This window comes from Thunnus thynnus, chromosome 1 (assembly GCF_963924715.1).
Source record: "Thunnus thynnus chromosome 1, fThuThy2.1, whole genome shotgun sequence".
NCBI lineage: Eukaryota > Metazoa > Chordata > Actinopteri > Scombriformes > Scombridae > Thunnus > Thunnus thynnus.
Genome location: NC_089517.1, coordinates 35,839,281 through 35,852,314, shown reverse-complemented (window position 1 = coordinate 35,852,314; position 13,034 = coordinate 35,839,281). Strand labels below are relative to the sequence as shown.

General features: G+C 41.0%; 1 protein-coding gene across 10 annotated transcripts in view; it reads left to right on the top strand.

Annotated features, from left to right (window-relative positions):
• Positions 1-13,034, top strand: part of znf536 (zinc finger protein 536) — a 364,930-nt gene that overhangs the window by 155,912 nt on the left and 195,984 nt on the right. For all 10 annotated transcript variants that reach the window (XM_067596536.1, XM_067596502.1, XM_067596520.1 and 7 more), the window contains one exon: positions 2,249-2,330. The gene's annotated coding sequence lies outside the window, so the exon portion shown is untranslated. The remainder of the gene's footprint in view (positions 1-2,248; positions 2,331-13,034) is intronic.

The window sequence follows — 13,034 nt, the reverse complement described above, 5'->3', positions numbered from 1 at the left end:
ATTGCACTACCAGTTAAGGCACACACTCTTTAATAAGGTAAACACAGGAAAGGTTAGACTGTCTTCAAATGTGAGCTATTTTCATTACTCTGCACTGCGCTTTGATATCAAATCATAGATGCTGCAGATTCCATCAAGTGTCAGTAGCTTTCGCTGTGATATTTCACTCTGGTAGAACAATTACCCATCTCTGTCTGCCTGTGGATATAGTTTGTGAGCATTTTTATGACTTCGTATTTAGTTCTGATCATAAAAAAAAGGCAATAACGTATAGGTTAGATAATAATATATAGAAATTTCAAGGTAAAACATCCATGTCTAGAAAATCAACCTGATGGATTTTGAGAATTTAATCGACTAATACATCACGTTTCATTACAGTAGCGATTTATTCATGTAAGTTACACATAATAGAGAAAAGCACAGTGTGTTTACCTTTCATACATCAGTATTACAATAACATATGGCAGTATAAAAAGCAGACATGACATTCCTCATCGCTTGTGATCTGAGAGCAGCTCCTTGTAGTTTTCTCCTCTCTTCCTACCTCTCTACACCACCCCCCCTCCCTCCCCTACAACCCCCCCACCCCATCACCCTGCCTGCATTTGTGTCTCTGTCGAGGTTTGTCTGGTGGGCGGTTGGTGCAACATGGTTTAATAGGTAGATGTGAACTATTTTGAATTTAATTAAGGGCCTGATGGGAAATACGTAAAGGGAGAAAACAGAGCAACTTCTGGCAACATTGTGTGCGTGTGTGTGTGTGTGTGTGTGTGTTTGTGTATGCATGTATGTGTGTACAGGAGAGAGAGAGAGAGAGAGAGAGAGAGAGAGAGAGAGAGAGATCTCAGGTTACGGCAGCATATGCTAAGCACTCAGAAAACATACACAATGCCTTTGGTGAACAAGGTAGTCGGTATGCCCTTGGGAGCCAATTTAGATTGTGACTTAAGGCAACGTCGTGGCTTTGTGTGAGCGCGCGTGTGTGTGTGTGTGTGTGTGTGTGTGTGTGTGAGTTTTACTCTTGACGCTCCATTGAAACAGTAGTGGTGGGTAGATCTGGGTGGCCCTCCTGCAGACCCTCCACATCTGTGTCCCCCCTCCACCCCCTCCTTGTCGCAGGACCGAGCCAGCTTCTCCGCGCCTGGCTGCCTCTCCACATCCAGTATAGCCATGAGAATTTGTTGGACCCGTACTTCTTTGCCAGTCAGTGGGATTTTTTTTTAAGTAATAATATGCAGCGTTGCCATCTACAGAAACTCAAAGAAACTGCGTGATTGACAGGTGATCTTTGGGTAAGGCAGTGCAAAGAAAAGAGGAAGAAGAAAAAAAACACAACACTGCAGCTATGAACGTTTAGCACTAAATATTGAAGGTAAATATACAAAACCAAGAAATCGCAGATTACCATCTAAGCAAACTTCAGCAGATTTAAGCAAACGTTTGAAATGTCACAAAAAATGAAATGTAAATCAGGAGCAGTTTAGTCAGCTGCGTAGAAATGGATAAATTAGCTTCTCCAACATACAACAGAGCTGTGCAACTTTTCCCAAAAAAAAAAAAAAAAAAAAAGAAGGGTTTTAGGAAATATATCATGACTTATATTAACGTGCTGGGATGGAAAGGCAGTTTCTCTCTCTCTGTGAGGCCTCGGCTCAAATGCCACTCACGGGGGTTACATGCTACTTTAAAGGGGAGTGGCAGTCTTTTATTTCACATACTTTGTGTCGGCTTGATTATTTTTCTGGCGTTAAGCGGTGGAGCTTCAAAGCTGGATCAGATATCATCCTCTGCTGTGCTGTGTAGACTCCTCTGCTTATGAGAACAAAGCTTCCTGCTTTTTTTTTTTTTTTTAATGCCCCAACACTGTATTTTAACTGTCTGAAATGATAAACCTTGAGCGTCTTAGTATGTGTCCCAATATGATTCCCTCAGTTCCAACTGGATATTACAGTGTCAAATTAAAAAAAAAAAAAGTCATAATAATAAGAAATGAAAAAAAAGTAAAAGATTGATATACACAAGCAATTACAGTTCATATATTTGTTAGATTACTCACGTCTTCACAGGAAGTCCTGAGGAAAAATAAAGATGCGGGAGGGGGGAGGAGGGGAGGGGGGAGGAGGGGGGAGGGATCAGCGCAACAATATTTCAATGGGTATTTCTCTTCTGTCGCCAGTGTTGCAAACTTGTCAAGCTTCAAATGCGGATGACTGTGAATTTCCTGGTGTGTGTGCTTTGTTTACAGGCTCTTGACGTCCCACCTTCTGTGGAGCTGTCGGCGCTCTTCCTGACATCCGGCATTCGTTGGAGCGGCGGCAGTCACACAGGTACGATCACACCGATTGATCACGGGAAAGGGGAGGATATTAAAGGTGTCTGTCACACTTACACACCCGCGCACGCGTCTTTTGTTTTCATTTAAATCTTTGTTTATCCGGGGGAAAGTCAATTGAGCATGCACTTGTTAAACAGCGCCATGCTTCTCAGTCACACTGCAAGAGACATTCATACCTGGGAGCTGCCCTTTGAAGCATCTGCTGGTGGGTCAAACGGCTCGCTCAGGAGTTACGCCGTAATTGGAGAGAGTTAGTTATTCGCAATCTCCGCCTTCCGTTTTCTTCAGCTTGTTTGATTATTTGAACAAATTATCACTCAGAAATCCCTCAGGCTTCCATCACGCCATGCATGAATGTTTGCTCACATGCATGCACGCTGAACTTACTGTATATCATAAACCTGCATTTCACTTTTGTCATACAAAAAAAACTGCAGATTTTTGCCCACCTTCTAATCCAATATGTGATGAAGAGAACTGCTACCAAAATCATCTCACTGATCTCACATCATTTGTTTTTCTGTTGTTTCACCTATTTCCACAATGACCATAACGTCGAGGCAGGACCGGCCATCAGAAGGAACGTGATTTGACAGTTGAATAGCAGGCGAGACAAAGACAGCAAAGGGAACACTCATGGTAGCAGCTGAGAAGGTGTCAGGCTATATGTTTGCACCTCTGGCAGCAGAGAGACCTGCAGGATATGTCAGTGATAATGTCGCAGACTGACACCCAACCAGACACCTCTTGCTCATGTGGCTGCTGCTGGTGCTAGTAAGGAGCGGGATTCCACTTTTCAAATCTGAATTCTTCCAAATCATGGGTTGAGTCTAATTAAGTAAACATTTGCTTAGTAAATCTGTGTATTTGGCCAACACAGACCCAGACTTGTAGACATACTTATTTGTGAAAAGTCTGCTTTCTTATCAGGAGTTATTTCCAGTTGCCCCAAGTCTTTGTGCTAAGCTAGGCTAATTGTGTCCTGGACCAAGCTCTCTCTAGTGAATGCACAGAGAGGAAACTGGTATCAGTCTTATCATCTTAACTCCCATGCTAGAAGAATAGTGGAACTGGAGAATGCACTCGGTTCATTGCAAATATTTTTTTTGACAACATTTTGTGTATATACCATCTTGACTGAGATAAGACATCAAACATGTTTTTTAGAAACTTTATAAGAAAAGGGTGGAACTTGGAGATACAAATACACAAACCATGTTTTTCTTTTTTTTGGGGCCTTATAACAATAAATGAAGGAACAATTAGATCTGGGGACACAAAATAACCAAACATAAATGTATTAATTTCATGAGAGTTTTAAGGAATTGAGTAACAATATCCAATATTTGAAGATACACCCATATTCAGAGATAGAATCAGTTATTCTTTTCTTACAAATAAGTTAGAAGTAGATAAGATGAGACTACAATCTTCATTATAAATCTTCTTACTTCCTGTTGAACCAAAACATCTTGCAGCCGAATGCGCGTTGTCTTTAGAGAATTGCAATGTCTCATTTTACTCATCTGTTTAAAAATCCTGGCAGGTTTAACTCTGTGTCATTAATATTAACTGACCAGCCAGCCTCAGAGCTGCTCCAAGTTCCTGTTTTCTTACTTTTGTGGATTATGCTAATCACCTTAAGTATTATCACACATACCGGACGGAGCTATATGACATAAAACAAGTTTGGTGCCAATCTTTTCATCACATATTGACTAATGATACTAATGGGACCACCCTTTCCTGCTCTTCCTCCTGAGCAGAGGAGATGGGGGGGAGAGATGGGGGGGGGTAACGTCCTACCGCCCCCTCCCACCCCCCCCACCTGTCAAAAAGCCAGGAAGCCGTCACTTCCTCTCTATGCAGCTCAAGGAGACAATTAGCAAACAGAGGTGACATGGTAAACAGGTGCAAGCCATTATTCCTGGAGCTGGAGGAGCGTGGCCACCCCATCTCTCATGGTGATAGGCTGTTATAGTGTGTTTACTGTATGTGTGTCTGCGTGTGTGAGTGTGTGTGTGTGTGTGTGAGTGAGTGATGGGAGATCATAAGACAACTACAAGTGAGGTATATGTCTGCTTTGTGGGGTTTAGATGCTTCATCCCGCCTGATTGCCTGTAATCAGTGTGTCATCATCATCATCGCCGTCATTGTCGACAGGAATCAGACTTTCTCTCTCTCTCCTACTAAGGTACCTAAAACTCTGTTTCGCTCGACTTAAATCCATACACGTCTCTTCAACATCACTCCTCTTCCTTTTTCCTCCTCTCTCCAATAATTACTCACCGGCTCTCACTCCTCTGTATTCTTTTAATTCATAATAGACCATCGTCCTGAGAGTTGGCTTCCTGAGAAACAGAGAAAGAGAGGAGGGGGTCAAGCCGGTTTGTAAAAATTGATTGCTTGTAAAGTGCTAATCAATGGAAACCTTTTCTCTTGAAGCTGGGAAATTCATGTTATAACATTTATTGAAAAAGATTCAGAGCAGCGGGGATTAAACATATATGGCAGCTGTCCTCTTCAGGACAAGCTGAGACAACGGCCTGTCTCAATTATCATCCAACGTTCACATATGCTTCACTAAAGTCGGGCTTGGAAAATGGAATTAACTGCAAATGTAACCTTCAGATGTTTTTTTTTTTTCCTTAATATCAGATTTCATGCTCCACACACTGATATTCTGTTTTCATACCTTAATAATAATAATAATACGATGCTACATTTCTCCAGTCAAACCGCGCCCTGGTAATGGTCTGTTGTTTTGGAACACATTTTGCCGGCTGTAGTTTTATTAATCAAATATAGCATGGGTGAGTCATGTCGTTTTGGCTTGTGTCATATCGGAGGTATGTGCCACAGATTTCCCTCATATTGGAAGCAGAACTAACACATGCTCCCCTTGACGTATTCTCACAGCATTTCTCACACGAGGAGCACACACACGCACACGCACACACACATACACACACAGAGATGACTTAGATAGAAAAGGATTCATAAACATACCTGCACGCACATACACACGGATGAGCATTTATAGACACACACACATAAAACCTTGACATATCACACCTGCTGCTAAAAATAGGTTAAAGGCAGTTGCTTACATTTTATCTACAGCAGTAGTGTAAAGTAAGTAAGTACATACTGAAGTACTGTGCTTATGATTATGATGTAATGGTACTTGAGTGTTTCTATTTTATGCCACTCTATAGTTCCTACTTGGCTCCATTTCAAATACTCTTTACTCCATTACACTTAGAGTACATTTGGTTACATTGCATATTAAAATTTTACATATAAAACATATAATGAACTTATAAAAAATTATGCATTTTTATAGAAGAAACTCCCCAAAACGTCAGTACAGAAGTTTAAATTAGCCCTAAAACTTCAAAACCAACTAGAATATCAAAATGTTACTGCATCAGCAACAATAATCAATTGATATTATATATAATGATATTACACTGACAGTTGTGATACTTTAAGAAGGGCCAGTTTTGAAAATACTTTTACTTAAGTAAAATTCTGAATGCAAGACTATTACTTAACCAAGTATGTTTACATTGTGTCATTGCTACTTTTACTCAAAGATCTGAATACTTCTTCCAGCACTGATCAAAATCCCCAAACTCTGGAATGCATTTTAAAAGGTCTGACGATAAAATTGTTAATTGGAAATCATATCCTAAAATGAAATCAATGTTTGGACACAATTGTACTGCTAGATATCATCATACTGTGACGTTTAGTGCATTCCAAGAGTGACGTGTTGTAATTTACTTTTCTGGCTTACCCTGCATTCCCTCAGCTTGCCCTTTTAATGATTTCCTACATTTCCCAGAAGACCTTTTTATAACCCTCAGAGAGAGTGTGTGAACTTTGTGCATCTTGTGTTTATAGCCATATAAATATAGGTAGGTAGCCAGCTAGTTTGTGTGCAATAGGCTGCGTCTGCAAACACAGAGACACCTGTTACTGAAACACAACCCATCCTCTGGCTGCAATGCATTTTGGACTAATGAGGCTACTGAAAAAGGAGGGACAGGCGTCATTTTATGTTAAAATCTTTAAATTTGATGCATGAAACACTGAAGCATTCTTGTTTTTTTATTCAGAGTGACTTATTCTAAAACCCTCCACTGCTAGAAATATCCTAAACTTATAAGAGACAAAATAGAACCTGTAATCCAAAGTAGATCATCAATAACTGCGCTTCACTTGAGGATGTCTTTTTTCTTGAAAAAAGAAAAAAAAGAAAGAAAAAAAAACATGAGGTGCAGGGGTGGTGGGTGGAGAAGGGTCAATTTTCCCACAGTTGCCTCTTCAGTGTTGTTGGGTTAAGATTGTCGCTGCTGTGTGGTACACTACCCCGCTGGTATAAATAAAACATGATTGGCATCACAGCAGAAAAAAAAAAAAACTCTCTCTCTTTCTCACTCTGTCTCTCTTTATCTCTCTCTTTCTCTCTGACAGCCTTCATTTGCTGGAGGAGTGGCAGACTTGGTGGGAGTTAATGATTATAATTATTTCGCGTTTTTTTTTTTTTTTTTTTTTTTTTTTTTACATTGTGGGATAATTATTTAAGAGGTTCGTGTAGTCATCGTTGTAATCAGTAAAGAGAGATTACAGAAAATCCGCATGCCAACAGATGGCACTTGGCTGTTGTTGTTGCTTCATATTAAACCCAGTGCGGCACACTCGGTAGCAGGCAGGCAAGAGTGAAGGGACAATCAGAAAGGGGCAGAATTATAAAACAATTTGTCCTTCATCATAAATCAATTTATCATATCACTCCATTGCGGAGAAGAAAAGGAATCAGAAGTAGTTAGCATTGTGAGTGTGTTCAACCCGAAACCAACCAACCCAACACTCATCTCCCCGAAGTGGTGGGGTTTTGGGGCATGGTGGGAGTTGTTGGTGGATTCACAAAAAAGCCCTTCAACACAACAAACAGTATTTAACCAGAGAAGCCCTGACCCCGTGACTTATCTATTAACACCACAGTGCACTGCCATAGTCGTTCACACGCAACCCAGTTCACAAAGAAGGTCAGCGTTTGTTAGCTTTGCTCCTCAGGGACCCCGGCCGCTTCATTCACTGCCTGCTGGACTCAGAGCTGATGCTACTTTTGTTGTAAATCTCGACTTGCATATTATTTTTGATTTCACATGCATTTCCCAAACTACGATAAGTGAGAAAGAAGGAGATAAATACAAAGTGACTTGCTATCCAGGGTCGCGGAGCAGGAGGAACACCAAGGCCGCTGGCCTACATTCCTGACTAATTGTATAATTGGAAAAGCTCTCCAAATGAGCAAGCAAGCACCCCCTCCCACCCCCCACCCCCCCCCAAACCACCCTCACCAACCACCTCCCCCCTACTCACTTAACACCCCCACACACATACTCTCTCTCTCTCTCTCACACACACACCCTTCAAAGCAAATCACAAAAGAGCATTTTGGGAATAATAATAATTTCAAAAAGCGTCCATTATTAATCCCACACACTAGCAGCCCTGGCAGCAGCTAGGCTGGTTAGCACACAGGGCATACCCCCAACACACACAAACACACACTCATTATGACATAGTTAGCTATCTGTTGGTGTTGTATTAGGGTTAAAAGGTGGGCACACAATGATGTCCAGTGGGAAAAATCATTAAAATGAACTTTTTTCCCCCTAAAACACTGAAATGCCACATGACAGAAAGAAGCTTACTAAAACATAAAATGTGTAACACTCTTAAAGGGATACCCCAGTGATTTAATATTGTGCTTCCATGAAGTTGGGGGGTTTGTGAGAAACAGATTAAAATCAGAATGGTCAAAATCAAAGCAGCAGAGGCCGAGGTTTACTGACTTGTAATTACGAGTCAAGCCCCACAATTCCTGGATCCTACAATTCCCAAATTGCAACTTGGTAGTGTTTCTCACAGTGTGTCTGGCAGTACTCCCGATAACCAGTAAAATAAGTAAAGTGGTGGAGTGCTCCTTTAAAACAGTTGTACAGATTTAGCTGAAAAAGAAACTCGTGTAAACTTTTCTTTTCTTTTTAGTTTTCCTGTCATAAATAAATAATATTATGGCCAATATGGGATGATCTACCTGTGTGCTGTGTTAGCGCTCATATTTTACTGTTAGTACTGGAGCTCATGGTCAAATTGGATTTCCTGATTTATGGTCCCTGCCACGCGCCGTTCATTTCCATGACTACGGAGGGCCGGGGGGGCGGAGGTGGGGGGGGGGGGATGATTTCTGAGGTCGACAGCGGTGTCTAACGGGATTGCGGGGTGCCGTTAAAACGAAGCCGTTAATTAATGATATTGATCAGCAAAAGAATAGAGGCAAATGTGATTTGCATACAGCCCGGGTGATCAATGCATTAACCGATTTTTTTTCTCCCCCCTCTGAAATCTGATTTCCTGAGTTTTCAAAGTGAGAGAGAGAGAGTTCAGACTAATGTCGATCGATCGGGCCTCTCTCAGACAAGAATACAAAGCATTTTATTAGCCGGTGAAGGGTGAAACATACCAGGACAGAAGACACAGTTTGAAGTTGGATTATGTATTTATGTCTCACCTCAACAAAAAGACACAGAGTTGCCATCTTCTGTCTTTACATAATTGTTAAAACTGTTATCCACGTTGTCACACTTTTCCCCCCCTTCACATACTGTACAAAAAACGTGGTAATAAGGTGATATTTCTTCAGGGCCAAACAAAATCTGTTTTTTAAAAGGCAACAATGTAAAAAGATGAAAAAACATAAATGACAATAACAACAAGGGCGGAAAAGAAACAAAAACACAAGAGGTGTTAAAAAAGCAATATGTTGTTTTTTTTCACCTCCTTTCTTTCTCTCTCTCTCTCTCTGTCAAGAGCAGCTTATTATAGCGTATTGATTTATAAAGCTTTAAATGTGATCCTCCATGTCCAAGTCAAGGGCAGGGAGTGAAAGAGAAAGAGAGAGAAGGAGGGAGTGAAAGAGAAAAGAGAGGGAGAGAAAGAAAAAAAGAAAGCGAGAGAGAGAGAGACGGCGAAGGGAAAAAGGCGTCTGGAGACAGATAGAGATAGAGAGGGAGCGTCCACGACATGGGGAAGTGGCAGCAAGGCATTTTCAGAGCCGCTCTGGAACACAAAAGGGTAATTGTTTTAGCCCAGATGTTGCTTTCGCACAACAAGCAGGATACAATGTTCCTACTGAGCTGATGAGCCCAATCAGTGAAATGATTAAAAATTGATTTTGTCCCTGTAATTACAGTATGTAAACTACTTAGCCGGGATTGCAAAGGAAGTGATTTTCTAATTACGTATATACTCTGGTGTCTAATGATTGGTTTTTTGAAGTAATGAAGAGAGGGTCCTAACGACTCCACTGTGTTCTGTTGTTGAAGGGAGAAGGAAAGAGAAGGGGAGTGGGGGGAGAGAATGAGAGAGCATCGTTAGGGCAAGACAGCAGGCTTGGATACAAAAGGGGGATGAAAATTGAATTTTTGCCAGCCAGTGCTAGCACGCTAACACGGGGGCCCTGTGTTCGTTTGCATGGGATCTGGAAGCTAAATGGAGGCTGTGACTTCTCATGGGGCTTGCCAGGCCCTAACCAGCCCCGGCAATCTGGACCCTGAGATGAAAACCTCATGGGGGTTAGGGATTCAGGACATCACACATGCACAGGAGAATTAACACTCCTAGAGGCCACAAGCACACAGAAATCAGCATATAGGCCCTTTACATTTCTGGTGATGGAGACAGACTCTTTAGGATTAGAACCCACAACAGAGCTAAACTCAGAGTGAGTGAGTGAGTGGTTGGATTTGTGTACAGTGGCTGTGTCTTGTGGCACATGCACAGTAATGTTGTATTGTGATTTACATAGCTGCTAGTCTAAGCCTCTCAAGTTTAATGTTGTCTTGTATGTCAGCAAAAGACGGCTTACTACTATGATACTGAAAAGCTGAGTCCCAAAATGTTGAACTGTTCCTTTAAGGAAATACACGTAATACACCTTATGCCTATTTGCTTTCTTGCCAAGGGATAAATGAAAAGTCAATACCACTACCATAAAGTTACGCCCAGTAGCCGTTTAGCTTAGCTTATCGTAAAGACTGGAAACAGGGGGAAACAGCTAGCCTGGCTCTGTCCATAAGGAAACACATCTCGTATAACTCAACAAGAAGTGAATCAGTATATTCCTCACAATGTCTGCTGCTGCAGCTGTACCTGGTCTCGTATGACCAGTTAGTCATGATGGCTAAAATTAGCTAGTGTTAGCAAACTTTAAATAGATTGGCTGTCCAGCAGGTTACATGAGCTCTTTGACAAATAACATGTAACTTGAAAAGCTAGTAAGATGACTATGGATTAAGATTTTTACTACTAATGATTATTTCCAAGGTCAAAAAAGAAAATGCCTCTACATAATTTCATTTAAAACCTCTTTTTCAAATTTCAAAATTCAAAATTCAAAAATTGTGTGATGAGCAAGGCATTTAGCAGGTGTACTTAACTGATTGGCATTGCTCACTGACTCCCTCCATAGCATATTTTGAGTGAAGAGTCAATAAGAACTAATGACTAATTCTAATAATAATAATAGCTAATAATAACTAGTAGTAGTGACAAATGCTGAGCTTTTGATGATAAACTCCAAAGAATTAACTTTCAGAAGAGCCCTGATCATCACTATAATTAAAAGGGTTCAAAAACAGTAACCATGTTATTTTTGGCATGACAGTTTTAGTTTTGTGTGCAGAAAACTGGGCTGCTTGTGAAATCCATCCTTTTCTGTGAGAAAGCATCTATTTTTTCCCCTTCGTCCTCTCTTCGTTTCTCCTCTGCTCCTCACTCTTTTCCTGTCAACCGCAACTTGACGAGGCGTCAAAAATCCGACCTCTGACTCGGGTTGTAAATTAAGAGTCAACCATTGCGTCGGGCACACAGTGCTGTGGCGAGGCATGGAGACAACCACGGAGTCACTCTATCAGACAGGGAATATAGAGATAAACTTACAGGGTCGCAGAGCACATAAAGAGCACATAAATCATACCACACAGAATGAGTCACCGCCTCAACCATAGCTGTGCTCTTCCTTCGTCTCTGCTCTTAACATATCTAACAAAGCTGAACATATTTTCTTATCCTTATCTTCTGCTCAATATTCAATATTTAATTATGACTTTATTCATTTATTTTTTTAAAGAATTTTTCTGGAGGAATAAAAGGACGTGAGTTAAGCCTCTGATTATTGGGAGGGAAAGATCTGTGGTTTTTAGTTCCTTGGGAACATTAATAAGTGACAGAAAGCTAGATTAAGAAAGCTGGGATGCGGCTGGAAAGAAAAACGACAAAGCTTTGAAATGCTGCCAGTATCACAAACTGCACTCTTCTGACACATCTGATTGTAAGAGAAGCCGATAGCGCAGCCGGCGTAGGCCTTTAATAATTCATTTAGTTAGGCTATGATCTATCATTTTGTACCTTTTGACATGCGATATTGAAATTTAATATTGCATCAATACAAATGATGTATTGCCAGTTGTCGGGAGAAAGGATGTGGATTGCAAAGGAATCTCTGCAAACGTCTCTTCACTCCTCTCCTTTCCAAAGCTTCATTGTACTCGAGTAGAAAGGCATAAGAGAAACATCTGTCTTCCCCCCCTCCCCCCTTTACTCCCGGCTTTGATATGTGTATTTAAAAAAATGACAAGTTAAAACGCTCAGGGAGAAAGTCTCCTTCTCAAACCAGAGTCAAGAGAGGCTTGGAGAGGAAAAAAAAAGAGGGAAATGGAAGTGAGAAGCAGAGGGAACATGACAGCAGTGGCTGAGGGAGACGTTACGCGTTGTCGAGATCTTTGACATGACTCTTTAGTGCGGTGAAATCCCACAGGCGATATTCGGGCTATGAGCGGAGCGTTAGGTGCTGGGAACCAAAGGCTGCTGTTGTGGTGTCAGTCTAGCCTGGCTCCCAGACTGCTTCATGTACGCAGTCTGCTCAGAGAGATAGGGATACACTGATAGCAACGCTGGCTGATGTCAGTCTGAAGTAGATTATACGTGTCAGAGGATTTCCTCACCACTAAACACTGCTACCAAGACAGACAGGCCAAAAACATCAAAATGAAAAAGGAGATTTCCTACGTTTTCTATTTTTTCACATATAAAAGAGGAAATAGTGAAGATCTCAATTTTTTCCTGGAATTCCACACTAATCAAGGTACTAAGAGCAAGCCACTAGAAGTTTTAAAAATCTTATATACAATAAATAAAAAGTATTGATACATTTGAATTGTGTGAGAGATGCCATTTTTTGGACATCTCTAATAGAAAAAGTGCTTCCAGATCTACACTATGTTTTTCTTTGGTTTGAACTGAGTAATAAAACAGCCCAATATCCCCAAGAATTATGTCCATATCCAACAGTTCTGCTGCTCATGATTTACATCCAGTGCTAATGCTGAACAAACACATGACATAGGCATCCCATACTGTATGTAGCAAGGCGGAAAGTAGGGGGGTGTGGAGGCCAGGGTGGTGGCTGGGTGTCTAGCACTAACTTTTATGCTGTTTGTGTCCCATCACAAACCTGCAGTTAACATATGTGTTTTTATGATCCATAATCAGGATATTTTCCTAACCATTAACCATTAAGTGTTTTTAGTTCCCTGACCCTACTTTAACCATATTTTGT